Source organism: Chinchilla lanigera, unplaced genomic scaffold, assembly GCF_000276665.1.
Source record: "Chinchilla lanigera isolate Chin_1 unplaced genomic scaffold, ChiLan1.0 scaffold00114, whole genome shotgun sequence".
In the NCBI taxonomy this organism is placed as follows: Eukaryota; Metazoa; Chordata; class Mammalia; order Rodentia; family Chinchillidae; genus Chinchilla; species Chinchilla lanigera.
In genome coordinates, this window is record NW_004955515.1 from 1,303,068 (window position 1) to 1,323,956 (window position 20,889).

The window sequence follows — 20,889 nt, forward strand, 5'->3', positions numbered from 1 at the left end:
TCATGCCAAATGGTCAGGTAACTGAGGTGAGAAGAAGTGAAGGGAAGAAAGCACAGGAGGATCCACAGGAAGAAGCTTCCAGAAGGAAAGACTGGTGATGTGACATCCTGAACTGTGATGGCCGGGGCATGCTGGGAGATTTCCTCCGAGGATGGAGGGGAGGGGAAGGCAGGCAGCATGGAGGGCCCCTGTCTGCTGTGTGGAGAGTGCTGTGTGGGGAGTGAGGGAGGAAGGCAGCTGTGGGTGGGTGTCCTTGAGAGGCGCCTGGGAGATGAGATGGGTGCAAGCAGGCTGCTTCAGGGTGAGCTTTCGGCAGCTTCTGCAGGTCTGAGTGGCGTGGACCTGGGGATATAGGAGGAAGACAGGACTCGAGGATGGGCTTGGTCCACTTTCAGATGACTGCAGAATCCCTGAGATTGGATAATTTACCACAAACAGAAAGTTACTTGGCTCAGATTCTGCAGGCTGGGGAGTCTGAGAATGTGGCACAGAATCTGGGAAGGGCATTCATGCTGTCACTCCATGGTGGAAGGCACAGGGGGTGCTGAAGAAGGAGGGAGGGGGCCCGACCTGATTTATAGCCCAAGCCCAAGCCCGTGATGATATTACTCCACTGAAGAGGGCCAGCACATGACCTAGCCAGTGCTGCCTCCCAGCACTGCTGCACTGGGAATGATGGTTCCAACACACGAGCCTTGGGGACACATCACACCAAGGCAGGATGACACCTCTGCTCCTGTGTATATTGGGCCAGCAGAACATTCTGGACTCTAGCTTCTAACCCTAACTCCTCAAATCCCATAGGCCCAATATATTATGGGTTTAGAGCCACTGATCTCCTTGGGCTCCTTGGGCTCCTTGGGCTCCTTGGGCTCCCTGGGGAGAGCAAGCAGTGCTGTTTACTTACCACTTACTCCTACCACCCATCAAGAGGCTTAACATCTTGGCACATGAAACTTGGGAAAGGGGGAGAGAGGTGTATGTGTACTAATGACATACTGCTGTGCAGTCACCCCTCATGGTCCTCTGGGCTTGGGGGCACCCTGACTGGGTGGTCCTGGCTCAGATGATCTCGTGGAATTGAGGTCAGGTTTTAGCAAAGGGAGTGGTCCATCTGAAGGCTCAGGGCATGCAGATCCACCTCCGAGATGACTGCTGGCGTGGCTGCACATGGTATGGCTGATAGTGAGGGCCTCAGCTCCTCTCCACAGAGTGTCCCCTTGTCATGGCGGCCAGCCTCCCCAGTGTGAGTGACCCAAAAGACCAGAAGGAATCCCAGTGTCTTTTATGGCCCAGCCTTGGGAGTCATATCACTCTTCTGCCACCATCAGTCACCATGGCCAGACCCGGTCAGGGCGGGAGAGATGAGTGCCAGAAGACCGGGACTTGGAGACTGACTTCAGTACAAGAAAAATGGCACTGCACCTGCTCTCAACAGAAGGTACAGAAGCTACTGCTCTGCGGGGCAGGTTCACCCCCAGGAATCCCCAGCTGAAGAGATGATGATGCTTGGCCTTGGGTATAATTTAGTCACTGGCCTTTGGCACCTAAAGGACAACAACTCATTGACAAGGTAGATTATTCAATTCTAGTTGGTGGCTTCAATTTAGCTTTCCCAAGGCTGAGGGACTACGGGGTCCCACCCAGGTGGAGGAAGGGGCCTGGAGAAAGCCCCCTCTGTTTTCCTTCAGCTGTCTTTTTGGCTCACTTCTCCAGAAGGTAACAATCTGGGGAAGTCTTGCCACCTCCTGCTGAAGGCAAGGGTCCACCCGGGCTGTCTCCAGCACGGCTGAGATCACTCTTGCTATTACTCAAAATCCTCTATCACTCTTTAGCCTTGAGAGAGTTCATGAGGAGGAGAGCCGATCAATACTGTTTCTGTGTGACGTGATGCGAACATATCAACACATACACAAGGTGCACTGTTCTGGTTCTGAGGGCTCCTTGCTGGGGAGCTGGCAGAGTCCTTCAGCCTCACCACTGTCTCATGTCAGCTGGTGGGGTGTGCCCTTCTCCATGGGGCCAGTGCTACGGTACTGAGCCAATCATGACTCTCCTGAGACTTTGAGCCTTGAGGAGTGGACTTCGCTGCTGCTATCTCTTAGTGGGCTGGTTTCCTGGGGTTTCAGGCAGTGTTATTCATGCATGGGGCCTCGGAGGAGCCTCAAGATGATGTGCCCTTACATGGAGCCAAGGAAGCAAAGCACCAGCGCTGAGGCCCTGAAAGCAACAGGTACCCAGGCCTGTTGCCTCTCTTTGTACAACAGAAAGTCCGCACTGCAGGGAGGGACAGCAGGGTGGGACAGCTGCACAGGTGGCTGCCAAGTCACATCAGCCCCACGACTCAGGGGTGAAAGGCTGCAAGGGGCCATCAAGGATGTATCAGCCTCAAGTGGAACTCCTGCTTCCTCTGCCATTGCCTGAGTGCCAGCACCAGAGCGAAGGGGTGACCACGTGACTCTGGGTCCTTCCCCACCAGTGACTCTGTATCCCCGCCCCATGCAGCAAGGCTGCCAGACGCGTGGATGCTACTGGGCACGACTACACACAGAACCAGAGACACGTACTTTATGGCGTCTGCTTTCCCCTTGGCGTAGCTGCTGGCTCAGTCCCTCCCAGGCCTCATAGGAGGATTAGGGCACCAGCCAGAAGTGTCAGGCATGGCATGCAGGGTGTTTGTAGGGGAGTTCAGTGGTCCCAACCTCCTCCCAACTGAGCACAAAACCTTCCACATGCCCTGCTTGGGGGCGAGTGACGGAGTAAAGGCAGTGTCGCCACCCTGCCCAGGGCTGCGAAGAACCCCAGGCTGGTGTCTATGGACCTTGATAGCCCTGTCCTGTCCTACTTCGTACCCCACCCCCAGCCCACATCCAGTTAGCCACAGCTAACAAACTACTGCAAAAACACAGTGGCAGAAACAGCCATGTATTACTGTTATAGATCAATGCTGTGGGTCAGCGACAGATTGAGGCAGAGTACGGGAGGGCAGTGTCATCTCAGCTCCACCTGCGATAATGCAAGCTAGCGTTTGCTTTCTTTCTCTATCTCTTTCCCTGTTTTTTTTTTTTTTTTTCTGTTCTTGCTGCTCAGGCTTCCTTGTGGTATGGTGGTCTCAGTATATCCAACTTATCCATGGCTACTGAGGCTCCAAAGAGTGGATATTCCAAGAGGTCTGAGTGGAAATTAGAAGTCTTCTTAAAATGTAGTTCAAAAGTCCCAGGACTTTGCTCCTACTACATTCTGTGGCCCAAGAACTTCAGGAAGGTGGACAACTAGATTTACCTGTCAAGAATAAGCAGCAGAGAATATAGGGTCCTGTTTAATCAACCACAGCTCACCCCAAGGAGAGCAGCTCCTTGTATACTGATGACGTTCCATCCTGCTCTGCCATTTCTTAAGGGCTCTTGCCAGTATCTCAGGGCTTGGGGATTGCAGGGCAACCTTAAGTGCCAGAGTTTATTTTTTCAAAGGCTACTTCAGCCAATAAGTGCTGGGAGGGAGATGATGACCACTGAACTGCATCCTGTGGTAGGATAGTTCAGGGTTCCCCTCTTCAAGCTTAGGGTGAGGGTGAGGGTGAGGGTTATGGCTAGGGCTAGGGCAAGGGCTAGGGCTAGGGCTAAAGTTAGAGTTAGAGTCAGGGTTATGATTAGGGTTGGGCTGGGTTCACAGGAGAGGATCATACTGCAAACCACTAGTCCTGGAAAAGATCAAAGTTCAAGCATACTTTCTCCTAAGTGTGTACCTTCGTATGCCATCATGAAGTCAGGAAGTTTTAAGTGAAAACATGCTAAGTAAATGATCATCTATGAGAAGTACATTTTATATACTGATATTTTTTCCCTTGCTAGGTGGGAGTTGTCCCCATGTTCATTAAAACCCTCTCAGCACATAGCTTCATTGGAAACACAGATCCTGGGCCAGGCCCGTAGGGACAGTGCTGCCCGTGTTCCTTCTGGGATGATCTATCATGCTGGGATCCCTGCTTGGGAATCTCCAGCCTCAGCCTACCGCTCGGGAACCCTGCTGTCCCCTCTGCTGGGTACCATGGTGGGGCCTCTACTGCTCCGTGCCCTCAGTGCCCCCATTCCCTGACCTGCCTCAGCCAGTGGCCAGCCCCAAGGTCAGGCCCTGCCCTCCACGGCTAGTACAGGAAGAGCACAAAGCCCGGGCTTAGTGCCTCCTTGGAGGACAAGCTGGATGTGGCCTGAGTGGAGGCCTTCCTCACTGCCACTCCTGTGGCTGCAGACTGAGTCCGGCTGCTCGGAGTCACCTCCCCACTCATCACTTTCAAACAGGTGCAAGTTCACCCACCGTGAGTGAGACAGCTCCTGGTCCTGTGCTGCGGCACTTTCTCCCCAGCAGCTCTGCAACCTTGAGAGTACGGTGCTGCCCAAGTCACACTTCAGCTTGGGTGTGGCCACCACCAGCTTCTTGGAGCATTTCACTAGAGGGCACTTGGAGGCAGGACAAGTTGAGGTCTCTGAAGCTCTGAGCACAAGTCTTGGCTTGCGGAGTAGCAGAGCTGAGCCGGGCCGACCACACCTTTACCAGTTACGTCCCCTCCCTGCTGGCCTTCGGCTGCTTGGCGCTGGTGGACCCCACACTGCTGGTCCCATGCCCGGTGAACCTGCACCTGTACAGGCACCCTGAGGTGGCGCTGCAGGACGGCCTGTGCAAGCTGCAGCTACTGGTGGCCATAAACAGTACCTCCCTGGCTCACATTCTGCCCCTCCGGATCTTGTCCCCAAGCTTGAAATAAAACACACCTTTGGCAGTGAGTCTTTGGTTGACCAGTATTGCATGTCTATATCTGTTTTCATGAGAAACCACTTTGAAGATATCAATATGTAATACAACCACCATTGTTAATTCCCTACCACTTTGTTTGTAACTCTGTATTGTCTGTATTGTGCTTGTGATATGTTGTAAAATGTTGTATGTCTATTAATGTTTCCCTCCTTTTATCTTTAAAATAAAAAAAAAAAAAACACCTGTGGGCTCCTTTTCTCTGATCCAGAATGATGGACCTCCCGGTTACTTCAAAAGCTTATAATATTTGTCCAATTTGTTCAGGACTCTTCTTGCCATCCTGTAGGTAATAAATAGCATACATAGCATACCGAAGCAGAATCTTGTAGTTTATTTTGTTCCAGAACAACAGGAGTTGTCTTTCCTTAATAAATAGGCTCTTGTTTGTCTGGAAAAAAACAAACAAACAAACTCTTGTGTCCCTAGAGGGCAGCCAGGTGGGGCCCAGGCCTCTCTGATGCGAGGCGCCGCTGTGTCCAGGGTTCCCCGCCCTGGGGCCCAAGCAGGATCTTGGTCCAGAGGTCATCACAATTTCTGAGCACTCCGATCCAGGGATCATTATGATTTCCAAGGACTCCTCCTGAGCCTATGGATCTTCCCAGGATCTGCACTGCCCGCCACTCTGAGGCCTCCAGGATCCCGTCCAGATTCACAGTGCCTGGCATAGTAAACTCAATAGAACTGTGCTCAGTGGAAGAAAACAATAATAGCCACTCTATGGCCTGGGGAGTCTTGGCAGTTTTAAAGTCCACATGTTTATAGATCCATTTCTTCTTGGAGACTTTTAAGTTCTTTTAGCTTGACTCTGTGGAGGCAATGCTGTAATGAACAAAGTGCTTGTAGGTATGTTCTTGTGATTTTAACTGCTTGTCACCTACTATATTATCAAAAGTTGAATTACTGGATTGAAGGTACTACATATACTTTTATAATAGCTCCTGTGTTTTGTACTCCAAGATTTTCTAATTCCCACATATAAGCAAGAGCAGGTATTATAAATATTTTATTTTTAAATTTACTTTTTTAAAATTTTATGTTGGGTAACAAGTAAGAGGTCATTTGATGTGAGCAGGGCAGAAGCCATCTTGTGCTTCTATCTGGTTCTAAACCTACTTTCAGGCTCTAAACTTTTGGGGTCTACACTGTGACAATGGTACCACTGTGTGCCAGTGAGATAACTTGTGTGGTGACCTTACAGGGTGGTAAGCATAAGGCCTACGGGCCAAAAAAACTCACCTTCTGAGCCCTGTCAAGAAACTTATAAAAATACATTTTCTGAAAATATATACTTTTATCTAAAGAAAAATATATTTTTACCACCATAGGGTTATACTTATTAACTGTGCACCATATAAGATCAGCTCATGTCATTTGTATAAGACTTCCCACAGCATAAAGACGAAGCCTCCAGCTTGGAGGTGGACTCTGCCCCATGCTGCTCCCTGCAGCACTGTCACTCTTACTCTGTGACTGTCTGTGCCCTGCTGGGTTCCCTGGCTGTACAGGGACACTGTCCGTGCTGCCTCCAGCTTCCAGCTTATGTTGTGGGGGAGCTCCCCTCTTCTTTGTGGGGGTGGGTACTGGGAATCAAACTCAGGACCTCACACTTGCCAGGAAGGTGCTACGCCACTGAGCTGAACCCCTAGCTCCTCCCCTCTGTCTTGCTGTAAATACTCAATAAACTTTTAGGGGGGAAAAGTCCAAATTTACCTGCAGCCCTAACTACTTCCTCCCTGCAGCACTGATGCCACAAGCACTCTCCAGTCTGCTGCTTCTACCTCAGAGTCTGCTCCTAGGAACTCTGTTCACCGTGCTACTCACTCCCCACACTGACAGCCTGCACTGGCCTGATCGCTGGCCTGTGCCTTTCTCTCCCGGTGCACGTGCAGGTCCCATCCAGCTGTGGGGACAACTGGTTCTTTGTTTCAAAACTTAGTGTCACTCCATGCTTCAGGCTCACAAAAGGCCCTTGGGGCTGAGCACTGGACACGAGCAACACACATCCATTCCAGGGGACTCACTGATCTGCATTGGGAGACCCTCCAAGCCCTTGCCCCTCTGCACTGATGTGGGTCTAGGAGCCACTGCAATAGGCAGACCCCCAGCCAGCTACTCCTCTCTGGGAGGAGCAGGTGTCAGGGGCAAAGTCAGCCTCTGTGGATTTGACTGTTACATCCAGAAGTGTAGCCTTGATCATCTGACTGATTCATTTCCTTTGGCTAGAGCTTTCTTGCATTTCCAGCCACCAGAATCCAGCAGGGTTGTCATATTCAGATCTGCTCTTTTGAAGTTTCTCTCCCACCTTAGTTCTCCTTTATTCCTCCTGGTCTTAGTCCTAGTAGAGAGGCGACACCTGCACGAAGAACCGGGTGATTGGGACTGGAGTGAGGTGCTGGGGTAGAAAGATCAGGGGACATGCTCAGTGTCAGAAGATGCCAACCAGAGGGGTGATCCTAACACGGGTGTGAATGTCACATGTCACTTTACCTGTGTTGGCCACAGAGCAGACTCTCTGGACTCTCACCCACCAGCCAAACAGCTGACAGTCCTGGCTGATAAACTGGCTGGGTTGGAGCATAGCTGTGGTTCTCTCACCTTAAGTTTAATATTAATATCCAATGTTCACTCCCGCCCCTTCTGCAGGATCAGTATTAAAGTAAGTGTCTCAGGGTCCCAAATACTGCTGATCTGCAACTGAAAATACTGCTGAACACCCTCAATGTCAGCCCTGATGAATTTCCTGTGCAACACCAGGACGGTCATGTGCTTTTAGCATCTCCAGCTGTGTGTAGAGAGGGGTAGCCATGCTCTGCTCTGCAGAGGTTGAAGCAGGGAGGCTGAGTCCTATGGGGTGGGGTGCTCAGGAGGAGCTACGTCACTCTAATAGCCACACCCCTGCTCCCGCTGATACTTATCTCACCCTCTGACGTGTTTGACTTTCTCTAAAATATTTTGAGAAGGACCCCAAGGGATTCTCATCTTGCTCTGCTTCAGAATGATTTCTACTGAATTAATTCAGGTCATTTATTTACCTTTCATTGTTTCCATAAGGATGACTTGCCCTAAAATTATTATATACACTTCCTTCAGCCTCAGTATTTAAAAAAAAAATCATTCAAGCTTTGGCTGTCTGGCAGGAAAATGAGATGAAGCACTGAAGCAAACCTGTGCTGGTTGGCAGGGCTGCCTTCCCTGCAATGGTGAGCACGGGGCTGCTGCTCTGTATCAGCGAGGTTGGGGCACAGGCACACTTCTCTCCTCACAGAACCCACCACACAGCTACCACTGCTGGGTATAGAAATCAGGAAAGCCCTCCTAGGCTGAAGGGAGACAGGTACCATCTCACAAAGTGACAAACATGCATGTGATCAGAGATGGTCCACAACCTACCGCCAACAATTTTGGTCTTGTGTTGGAAATCAATGCATCTGCACTCTGAGCAGTGTCAGATTTTAGCAGACCCGAACTATGCATGCTTTCTAGTCTCCTGGCAGTGTGCAGAGGCTGGGAAGCTGAAAATGATGTCCTCCAAGCAAACTCCCTTGCAACTTGGTTCTGGGCATAACATCCTTGCAGTTTGTTTAACAGCATGTGCTCGCTGGTTTACAGGGCAGAAGCATGGGTTCTTCACTTTGCTGTGCCTGCTGCTGAGCTGGAGGGCTGGGAGGAGGCCTTGCCTTCTGATGCAGCCTCAGGAGATGTCCCAGCCCTAGGCAGTGGCTGCATAAGAGCAAAAGTGGGATGTCCAGCAAGCGTTTTGCTGATGAACTTGGTGCAGGAAGGCTCTCGCAGTGCTGAGTCCCTTCTACTCCCTGTCACTCAGCTAAGGTAATCCGTGCACCACAGGACATATTTTGTGAGCATGTCCAGGGCCCTAGGTGGAGGACTCCTTTTAGAGGGATGTGTATCTCCTGAGTTACAATCTGTCTATGTCCAAGGGACATAGTAAATGGCACGGGCCAGTGCTCACAGCAGCCTTCACTGTTGGCAATGGGCAGTTTCCGCACTGACTTCAAGAAAGACATTGAGCAGATGGGCACAGGGGCATCGGGATTTGCTGTCCCATCCCTGAGATGGAGTCTTCTCCTCGCCCTCCCTACTGCAACAGAAGGCAGGCTTAGGCTTGGTTTCTTGGAACCCTCTTCTCTTGCAGAAAGCACATACTGTGATGCTGAACAGTGTGTCATTCTGCAGACCTGATTTGAATGAGTTTTCTGTCCTCCTCACATAACTGAAACAATCATATTGTTTTTTGTTGCTGTTGTTTTAAAGGTTGACATAAACTCCCTTCTCCACAGGCCATGCTCCCCACTTCCCAAGGATATTAGAAAATTTTCTTTTTTTAACTTTAAATTTTTTTTTAAAATTACACATAATAATTAGACATATTTAGGGAGTATAATGTGATACTTCAATACATGTACTTAATGTGTAATGATCAATCAGAATAACTGACATTTTAATTACCTCAAATATTCACCATTTCTTTGGGAACATTAAAAATCCCCCCATAAGCTATCTTTAGAGAGATAACGTTATTATTAGCCACAGATACTCTATTGCGCTGTGGAACGCTAGAACTCGTTGTGCCTGTCTAGCTGTATTTTGTTCCTCTCTGTCTCTTCTCCACCTTCCTGGCCTCTGCGTCTAATAGTCTGTTCCCTGTTTTGTGGCACCTGCTTTTCAGCTCCTACACTCAGGTCGGAACAAGTGCAATTTGTTTTTCTGTGCTTGGCTTATTTTACTCGACACGGCGTCCTCCTGGCTCGTCCACTGAGTCCCAAATGACAAGATTTCATTCTTTTTTTTTAGGCCTGACCCAACCAATATTTCATTGCATGTGTATCCTGCATTTTCCTTTTCCATTCATCCCTTGGTGGATGTGCAGTTGCTTCTGTATCTCAGCTGCATTGTGAACGGAGCAGCTTTGAACGCTGGGTGCTGGCAGCTCCTGGACAGACTGATCAGGAACGATTCTCACATCTACAATTATACACAGACACAGTCTATGGTTTCTTTTAATTTTTGCACAAATGAGATGTTAGAGAACATATTGCTCTGTAGTGTGTCTTAAGCACTTTCCACACCTTGGCTAGCTAAGGGTGCAATGAGAAAGTGTGAGGGTGGACACGTGCACTGAGTACTTCCCGTGTCCTATGTGTTGAGCTGAACCTTTCAGGGGACTGACACATTCATCTTGTGTATAGGAGTATAGGAGGGAGGCTCTCCTGGAATCAGCACTGATTTTGGAGAAGGGGAAGCACGTGAGCCTGTGTGATGTCCCTGTAGGTGAGCCCTGACCAAGTCCCACCCTTCCTCCTTTTGTGGGGATTGAACCTAGCAGCTCAGCCAGCACACATGGTCACTGTCACTCCTGGTCATTTCTCAATGACGAGGTATTTCTTTCTTTGTTGTCTAATTCCTTTTGATTAGCAGATGGCTGTAATGGATGATACTCTAGAAAATCATCCCTTTCTAGAACACAAGGCTCTTTCTGGAAGGTACCAGAGAGTAAGTATTTTGGGTTTATGGGACATCTTGGATCATATAAGATTTTTACAAAATAGTCCAAAAGTATGAATCCATTCTTAGCTCATGGGACATATAGCAGGCCGTGGACTGAACTGGCTGGCTTCTTACTTTGTAATCAGTATCTGTACCTGCTAAATTCTATCTTGATTGTGTGCCTGTTCAGACTTTCCCTAGCTCTGTTTACAAGGATGTGGTTCTAAATTTTATTGGGATTTTGTTTAAGATTTAGGGCATATAGGAAGTGTTGTCAACTTTGCAAAATTATGCTTTGCACTGAGCAAAAAGATAAAGACTTTTATATATTCAAATCTTTCATAGCCACATTGTGGGTGTAACATTGTCTACTTATCATATTTTCATCTTTCTTGTTAAATTTATTCCCAGAAATTTATCTCTTTAGTGTTAATTGCAGCAACATTGCTTTCATTTTATTTTAGCATTTTATTTTATTTCATTTTATTTTAGTTCTCAGGTACCTTGGTTAGTTTCCATAGAGGGTTTTACAGAAAGGCAAGCTCCTCCCCTTTCTCAGTTTTCTGTCTCACTATGAGCTCTTTCTCTGTCACACACTCTTCTACCATTGCTGCTGCCATGCGGTAACTTGGCTGGGGTAGGGGAATCTTTGCAAGAACTAGCGCCATGCTTGTTGAACTTTCAGCTTTCATAACTGAGCTAAATAAACTCCTTTTCTTTGTAAAGTTCTTGGTCTTCAATATATTTCTTATAGCAACAGGAAATGGACTAATAGAATAGGTTTAGGAAAAAGAGGGTTTTTGTCTTTCTGTAGTACCACTGCCTTTCCTTGGATGTCTGCATTGGCTTGCTGAAGATTTACTAAGGCCTCAAGCATGCTAAGCTGTTCTTTGAAACTGACCTCTACTCCTGTCCTTTCTTTTCTTACAGGGGTAAAAATATACCTCAGCCATACTTTTCTAATGCAAATATGTACTTTAGCATAATGGTAGACAGCTGTACATCTCAGTAGATGCACTGGGGGAATACAGGAAGCAATCTTTGTGTTTACTCACTTGGTATGGCAAACAGCAAGGTGTGTACACATGGTCAACCAGGGAGTTTTATCCACATTATATGCTGTGTTATATATATGTGTATTTATAATTTGCCTTATTAAATGTTTTCTTTTGACTTTTCTTGTAGAATTAGCCATCAGTACAATGTCACATGAAAATCCATTTTTATAACTTTGGGAGGAAGTTGACAGTGACTCATCAGGTCATTCAGCTACTGATAATGACTTGGATCATGTAAGCCAAAGAAGTTAACAATAAATGACAAACAGATACGGAAGTACCAAATGAAGACCCCTGATTCAGATGAGGAAGAAAATAGTAATGTAAATTAATATTTGACTTGTCAAAGTGCTACAAAATGGCCATGTATACCTTATCAATGCTAGAACTAGGTCAGAAAATGTTACTAGGTTCTTGCTAGGGGTTAAAACCTATTGGACAGAATGCCAACACTGCCATTCAGTGTTGGAAATTGTTTGTAATGGACAATATGCTACAAGATATTTTGAAGTACGCTAAAAATGAGAGATATGTAAAACATTCCATATGCGTTAATAGTAATACTCAAAAATATATTTGCCATGTTATCTCACTATCTGAACTAAAAGCCTTCACAGCAGGACTTTATCATTCTAATCCTGAGAATCTAAAGGATTTACGGAGAAGTGACAGAGGTGGCACTGAGATTTTTAGAACAATAGTGTCTCTCAAGAGATTTGGTTTCCTTCAAAATTGCCTGTTTTGATGACAAAAAGACCCATTAACAAAGAAAAAAATCTGATAATTTGGCTGCCGTTTGCTCATTTTTTGGGAGCTTTGTTTCAAACTATCAAGCAATTCATACATCATCGCAGTTGAACAACTTGTATCCTTCCGTGGTTGCTGAAGCTTTTGGCAATATCCACCAAATAAACCTTCCAAATGTGGTATAAAAATATGTGCCCTGGTAGATGCAAAGACATTTCACACTTTGAATTTAGAAATTTACCCTGGAACTCAGATACCAGGTCTTTATTTGTGTCGTAATAAAACGTATAACACTGTGAACAGACTTGTTGCACCTATTTCAAAAAGCAACCCAAATGTCACATTCAATAGTTGGTTCACTTGTTACCCACTGATGTTACATTTGCTAAAAGAACACCAGTGGACCAGCCCAGGAACTGTTCTCAAAAGAGGTTCCTAAAAATATGTATTGAAACTGTGAACATTACACCACGATAAGATTGACAGTGAAGCTGAGTGTGGTGGTGCACAACTATAATCCCAGCACTTGGGAGGCTGAGGCAGGAGGATCCCGTGAGTTCTGGGCCTGCCTGAACTACATAGTGAGACCTTGTTTAAAAAAAAGATTGACTGTGAATCCTGAACACAAATGAAACTATAAATGATCACATTTTACAGGCCACAGGGCTCATGAAGGCAATGTTCAGGGCAACATTGTCGGTTGCTCTCCATCCAGTCCATGCACCTTCCTGGGCCTTGGACTCCGCCAGGTGCTGCGGTGGCCTGAGCTGGGACCTGCGGGTCTCCCTGTTGCGGTGTGGTGGCTGCGGGGGTGCCAGCATAGGAAAAGTAGAGCTGCCTTTGTGGTTGGCTGCCGGCAGCTTGCGGCTTCAGAGCATCAGGATGGTGGTGGTGGCTCTTGGTGGAAGACTCAGGGAGTCTTCTACAGAGCACAGAGAGAGCAGAACACAGAGAAGGAGCAACTGGCGGCCCTTCCTCCAGGGTTAGAGGCAAAGGACAGAACTTCACAGAGCCAGGGGAATGGACAGGCTCCCAGCTTGCAAAACGTTGTGAGTCTCGGGCTTTTAAGTTATTATTAATTTAATTCATGCAAAATGGACTTACACAAAGGAAGGAATTCAACCGGCCTTGAAGAAACCAACAGTGCCCTTCTGGACAGAATGCAGACCAATTGAAAACTCACGCTTCCTCATTCTATGTTGAATCTCAAGCACACTTAAGGAAACACACTCAGTCACTGAGACACACAGACCTATTTTTAATACAACAGGTATTTTCCCATTGGGGCTTTGCCTATTTCTGGATCAGAAACTGGACCCATGTCCTCAAAGCCATCTCCCCACCTGGTGCTTGTTGGGCACCGTGGTTGGGAAGACACAGCCTTGAGGTCTAACAGAAAGTGCAGCTTTCCTCTTCCTAACGATTGAAAGAATACCACTCCTTCACAGCATCCACTTCTACACAGCACACAGAGGCCAAGGTTGGAGCGCGACCCAATCTTTTCTGCAGTTGGCTCCACTTAAATGAATGATATGTAATTCTGCATCCCCTAGGGCTCCTACTCGAGGCTTCCTTCTCAGGACTCTGTCTGGAAGCTGTTAACGACCGCTATGCTCCCACTGCTAAGTGAGATCGTGAATGAGTCACTCGGAGTTCCTGTCCACAGAGCTCCTTCCACTTCTGGAGACAGGCCAAAGTAAAGACTGTGGATGAGTGATTTCACGGTGTGAATCTGGGCGTGATATAGTACAAGAAGCTTCCGAGACCTGTGCAGACCACCTGGCTTTGAGGAGCCAGGCTTTGAGGCAGGGTGGGAGGATTCTGGGTCTCCCAGGCGCAACTGCAGGAGACACCCCACTGTGCGGCAGAGCTGCAAGAGCAAGCACCAGAGGCCGAGCTGCAACTCCAGGGCACAGCTCTTGTCCACCTCAGCTATTACTGCTCTGGTTTTGCTCCTGCTGCGCTCCCACACGTGCATTTTCATGTGACAGTGCTCACTGGCACTCCAGGGTGTTGGGCACCACCGATCTACGTGAATCTCTTTCTTTACAGACGAGAAAAGTGGGGCAGAGAGAAACACAGATCAGGGATTGCCAGACAGAGAGGGAACCACAGCTCAGCCAAAGATGCGGAACATGGGAGCAAGATAAGCACAAGGAAAGAGGCATCCAAGCCCAGCAAGCCAAGTTCTTTCCGCTCCAGAAAACAGCTGACAGAGGTGATATGAGAAATAGTCAAGAAAATGAATGACTATAAGCTCGCCATAAAATACAAAGAGGGCATGACGACAAAAGAACTACAGGACTCCGAAATTTAAAAGATGATTGTTAAAACCTCAGTAAATAAGCTGACCAAAAACAAACAGGATTGAAGAAAGAACTAGGGAACTAAAAGATGATGAGGTTCTTGTAATATATCCTTCACAGGGGTAAGAGGTCAAAGGGAGAAAGTCAACATGTAGAAGTTCCTGTGCATCGCTAGCCCTCCAGGAGCGGGGAATAGAGAGAGGCAAAGGAGGGAAAGAAACACAGGCAACAAAAGAAAATAAACCAGCATTTTTTTCACATCAAAAACAGGCTGGCCGCTGGGCACGTGACCCGTACCACATACAAGCCCTAAGGTTGCCGGCTCAGTGCTGGCAGGTCAGACATCATCGCCATCTTGGAATTCTTATCCTTGTACTCAGAATGACATAAAATAAACAGAACCACCACAGCAGGTCAAGAAAGAGAATGTGGAAGAAAAGAAAAAGCTTTATATCGAGTATACATATCTCAGTTTTAGACTGGGTTCTATAAATCAGACAGCAGGCCCTTTTTAAAGGGCCTACCAAATTTATAGCAGAATATAATTTTTAAAGATTTACTTTGGACTTCAGAGGGAAGGAGAAGTGTTTGAAGTTTCCCAGGAAGGAAAGCAGAGTCCATTTACTAGAAACGTAGCAAGTAGGTGGTGACAGTGGACCCAGGCCAGGGTCGTGTGCCATGCTGGGCACAAGGACCACTGCCCCAGCTCCGGTTCAGGCTGTGGGGCACCAGCAGGGCACTGTCCACATCAGGTCTGGACAGCGAGGACAATGGACACTCAGGGCTGTGCTGGAGGTTCTGGGCTCTCCCCGTGGAGCTTGCCTTCACACAGCACAGGGCCAGCCTGGAGCAAGGCCAGGGGCCTGGACCCAGCCTGGAGGGGCTGTCATGGTGGGGCTGTGGCTGGGACATGGCGCAGGGCCTGGGCCAGGAGGTGGGAGGCGGTAGTGAGGCCAGAGCCAAAGGATGCTCAGTGCTGCAGGGAGACTCAAGTGTCCCGTGACAGTGGGTGGTCAGGACACCTGTGTGCACTCAACACACCAGACGCTGTGTGCACAACACAAACATGCAAAGACACACAGTCTTGGAGATGCACAGATAACTACACACACATACAGAGAGACACGCAGACATGCACACATGGACAGATGGGCACATGTACAAACATGCACAGACACAACAGACACGTGGCTATGGAAATGTTCCCTTACACTCTTCAAATACAGAGAACTTACCCAAGCAATCAGCTCAGGCAAGCAAACGCACAGCAGTGCCAGCAGCCTATGGTCCACTGGGAGGGGCGTTTAGTCAGCCCTTCCTTTGGCTTCGCGCTCTGGGCAGCACTGTTGAGCTCCGCCAGGTCGTCCAGGCAGAGGGAGGGAAACACAGGGCCTGGGACAAGCAGGCAGTGGCACCTGGCCTCCCTCGTGCCAGCACTCGCACAGGTGCCAAGGTGGGCAGAAGGAGCAGCTACTGCTGTCCGGGAACAGTGGCCTCTGTGGAGAGCAGCATCTCACAGCAGCCGGCCAGGGCAAGCAGGGCTCCACATCCGAGACACAGGGGAGCGGCGTGCGGTGCAGACCCTGTGCCCCGGGAGTGCCATGCCCGCTGCATGCACTCTGGGCTTCACCTATGGGGCGTGAGCTGCAGGGTCCTTCGGCATTCAGCCCTGGAACACTTTCTTTCCCACTGAGCAGAAAATACTGACTAAGGACCATGGCCTAGGGCTGTAATGGTCAGCGGGGTGACAGACCACAGCCAGGAGCCAGGATGGTGGTGTCCTGACCCTCACACGCAGCTCAGATCCATCTTTTCGAGGTCAGCAGTGAGCTGGACCAGCTGCAAAGGGCCAGATCCTCCACAGGGCTTCCCGGTCACAAGTGCATGGCTGGTGTGTGTCACCATGGGTATCTGTGGGGCCACAGCAGGTCCTAGCTGGGAGAAGGCCGGTGAGCCATCACCCCAGTCTCAGTCGTGCTTGAGGAGCCCAGGGGTCCTCACCAGGGTGTTCATCAGCTTCCTGCCACTGTAACAAGGATGTAAGCAACTCAGAAAAGGTCTGTTTAGTTCACAGTTCTAGATGGTCCAGTCCGCAACTCAGTGGACCATTACTTTAGGACCCTGATGGGGGTGTCAGATGGCAGTGGCAAGGAGTGCATGGCAGAGCAAAGTCCCAGGAAGCAAAGGAGAAAGAGGATGAGACAGGGCCCTCAGTTCCTCTGGGGTGTGGCCCAGGGACACAGAGACCTTCTCCACCACCTCCCAAAGGCTCAGGGACACATCAGCTTCAAATGGTAGTGACATTCTCTGGGGACACCACTTTAAGCAGATACCATGGCTGAACCAAAACAGACCTGCACCCCTCCACCCCTGCCTAGGAGGGGGCTCAGGGGCCTCTCCATCCACAGGGACCTTGAGGCCTGGAGTGCAGGGAACCCTGGGCTGGGCTGTGGGACTGGTCTCCCCTGAGCTGGAATCCAGGGCCATACTTGGCCAGGCACTCAGATGAGCTGCCAGGTAAATCCCTGTCTTAGGTACCTGCTGTGGACACCAGCAGGCTCGCACAGCACCTATGAAGATGGTGCTCGGCGAGCACTGCTGTCCTTGAAGGAATGGACCTGAAGGTCTCACTGCAGTGCTGTCCTTCTGATAATAAGAATTGTTAGATAAATCTGTTCCCTCCTTCTGCTAGGTGTGGATCTGGAGCAACTCCGAGGGCTGTGTGTTAGAGACTTTGTCAGCACCACTATGCTGTCAGGAGGCGGGGCTCCTTTAAGGGGTGGGCCCTCCAGGACGAAGTCGGGGGGACACTAGGCTCTTCTGTTTCCTGGTCATGAGGCTCCTCCACCTGCTCCATCCCTGAGGAGCTGTCTCAGGTTCGAAGTGCTCTGGCCAACAGATGACGGGACAGAACTGTGAGCCAGCCTAGCTATGCTGTCCCCCACAGGGGTCATCTCATGCCACAGTCATGGGAGCTGACATGTGCCCTCGCCCTATTATACTTCAGTCGGCCTTGTCATTGTCTTCTCCCAAGGCAAGTCCCTTTCCTTGACAAGCACCAGGTAGCCTAGGGCCAACAGTATTTCATGGTGGCCACTGCTTCCTGGGTGGAAGAGGAAGGCTCACCTCAGAGGCTCACTGAGGGCTGAGATAGCCTCACCAAGGGCTAGGTGAGGCCTACTGGTATGTAGTGGCTTGTTGAGCATGGGCAAGGTCTGGGTTTGCTCTCCAGCCTACTACAGAAGGAAGGAAAGTCCTCTGATGGACATCGTTGCCTTTTCACAGGGCATTTCCCTTCAGAAGTTCTACTGGCTAGGAAGGGGAGATATACCAGATGGAATGGACACCCTGTGCCTACAACTCCCTGGGCTTCCAGATGAACCAAGACGAGTATTCAAAGTGGGGTTGAGGGACTCACTTCCACACCAGCGTCAGCTCCGGCAGCCCTTGCAGAGGCCAGCATCCAGTGAGATGCCAACTGGTCCCTGCCTCCTTAGTGAGCTACATGTGCAGTGGGGATCCACACCTAGCAGAAGGAGGGAACAGATTTATCTAACAATTCTCACTGAGAGCAGAGAGCCCACCCTGTGGCTTTTCCATAGGCAAGGGGTGCAGGGCATCTGGCCACCAGCTCCCATTCTGGTATATCTGGGATACTTTGGTTCTTTTTATTTTTATTTTTTTTTTGTTTTTTGTTTTTTTTCCGGTACCGGGAATTGAACTCATGACCTCACGCTTGTCAGGCTCTGTGCCACTGAGCTAAATCCCCAGCCCCTGGGATCCTTTGATTCTACAATGCCGATGTCCTAAAAAATGTACATAGGATTCTATCTAGCAAGACTCTATACCTGAGCATTGTGGGGTTTGTACTTACAAAGTCAGCTGTCATCATCATTATCATCTGTGCAAAGGAGGAAACCAAGGCTCAGGGAAGTTGAGCAACTTGCTGAAGGTCACACATTTTGAAAAGCATTTAAAAAGTCCTCAGGTTGAGGCATTCTGGAATCCAAACATGACCCATATTCCTATGGAGTCTGAAAAGCTGCTTTGTATGAAATAAACAGGATAGGTTGGGAGTGTATTTCAGTGGCAGAGCGTAGACCTGCATGTATGAAGCTCTGGATTTAACCTCCAGGAGAGAGAGTAAGGGAGAGAGAGAGGGGAGGAAGGAGAAGGAGAAGAAGGAGGAGAAGGAGAAGGAGAAGGAGGAGGAGAAGGAGGAGAAGGAGGAAGAGAAGGAGGAGAAGGAGGAGAAGAAGGAGAAGAAGAAGAAAAAGAAGGAGGAGAAGAAGGAGGAGGAGGAGGAGGAGGAGGAGGAGGAGGAGGAGAAGAAGAAGAAGAAGAAGAAGAAGAAGAAGAAGAAGAAGGAGAAGAAGAAGGAGGAGGAGGAGGAGGAGGAGGAGGAGGAGGAGGAGGAAGAGGAGGAGGAGGAGGAGGAGGAGGAGGAGGAGGAAAAAGGAGGAAGAGGAAGAAGGGAGGGAGAGAGGGAAAGAGGGAAAAGAAGAAAAAAAAGGAAGGAAGACACAGTGAAGGTCTGATACATCTCCCTCCCCACCCACCTTACTCTCCCAGCCCAGGCTCCAGGCCTCTGGTGACATCTACTGCACGAGAAACTCAAAGTTAAGATGAAGGTGTTAATAGTCAGTGCTGGTTTACCTGCAAAATGGTAGGTAAGTTTTTGTGTCACTGAGTTTATGTGATGATCCAGTTGCTCTGAGAAACCTAGGACTCACAGAAGGTGCACAGATGTGGAAGGGTGTGTGTCACTTTTTTCTACAGCAAACCTACAAAGGTGAGGTTCAGGGTTCTCCGAGGAGACACAGCTATCAGCATTCTTTGGACAGAGAAGAAGATGCCTATGACCAACGCTGACTGATGGAGCAGTAAAGTTTGTGAGCTGGAGGCCTATGAAAGCCAGCGATGTCACCAGTCTTAGTCCAGAGGCCTGGAACCAAGCAGCCATGGTGTGTATCCCTGTTTGAGTCCAAAGGCTCCCAGACCAGTGTGTGAGGGCAGGAGAAGATGGAGTCCCAATACAAGCACACAGCAAATTCGGCTTTCCCTATTTATCTGTTCTATTCAGGCCTCCACCGATTGGATGGTGAACTTCCAGGGAAGCAGGGCCACTGCTGTGTCCCCGGCAGACTGCGCAGCCTGTGCCCTGTGCTGAGCCTCCCAGGGCATGGTGGGAAGTTCCCAGAGGAGCTAAGGTGCTTGTTTGAAATGCTGAGGGAACGATGCATCTGTCTCCAGGTTGATGTGCTCAAGTAGGTCCCTGTACCACGTGGCACCATCTCACTGTCGGTCAGCAGAAGGAGACGAGAATAAATGTGTAGAACACAGCGCCCCCCACTGCCCAGTGTCACTCTTCTCCTTGTGGCACAGATGTTTCTTGGATGTGTCAGGAAGGTGGCTTATCCTTGGCTTTGACTCTATCTGGAAGTCAGGAGGAGTCAGGAGGTGACCCTGTAGTGTGGTTTCTAGAAGAGCCACAGGCGAGAAGGTGCTTGAAGCCAGGTGGGGTTCAGCAGAGTGTGGATCCACGGTCTCAGCCCAACCCACATTAGTCCACCGCAGGTTTCTGGATACAGTCTCCTTACCTAGAAAGCACACAGTGGCACAGACCCAGGAGGGATGCTGCATCACCTCTCAGGCCCTCCGTTCTGCAAGGTCAAATCCTCCAAGCCACACAGTGTGAGTCATGCATGAGTTCGCAACTTTGTCTTCACAATTTCCCTCAGCCAAATCCTGGGGTGTTCAAGCTGCAGTGAACAGGCCTCCTGCTGTCTGGAAGAACTTCTCCAGGTAAGTGCGATGTGTCCTTCTGTTCCCGAAGGTCAAAGGACTACAGGCTTCCCGCTCAGACGTTCACAGTCAGCATGGTGGCCAAAGACCTCAGTGGGACCACATTTTGATGACAGCTCAGAGAGATGAAAAAGTGCCACGTGGGTCTTCAGAGGAGGAGAGGAGGGCATGTACTTAAACTCTCCTGGGAGATGCTTCGATGTCTGTGACTAGATTGCGTCCCTGAGCAGGGTGGTCACTTGGCAGCCTCTTGCTTTGAACACAACTCACCGAATCTGTAACTTCTACACCGGTTGAATGGGATTTCCAGGAGTGCGCCCGGCTGGTGTCTCTTCTGTGAAAATGCATGCAAATAAGCAATCCGTGGCTCCATTTCCCACCTGTGGATGGATGCCTAAGTGTCTGTTGCCACCTACTGGGCACTTCAAGGGTGGCATCGACTTTCTGAGCCATCAACTGAATCAGACTTGCTCTTGCCTTGGAGAAGTGCCAGTGGTCAGCCCACCACCTTTTGTGCTAGGGACCTGGTGTCCTGGCCGCCCTCCCTCTGCCCTCCTTTCCCTTGCATTTTATTCCTGTCCACCTCCTGGTGTTTGCTTTTGAAAGTTTTGGGTGTGGTGACACATCTGTAATCCCAGCACTCCCAGAAGCTGAGG

General features: G+C 49.2%; 1 pseudogene; it reads left to right on the top strand.

Annotated features, from left to right (window-relative positions):
• Positions 1–2,145: 2,145 nt before the first annotated feature.
• On the top strand, positions 2,146–4,762 carry LOC102006703 (annotated as a pseudogene).
• The last annotated feature ends 16,127 nt before the right edge of the window (positions 4,763–20,889 follow it).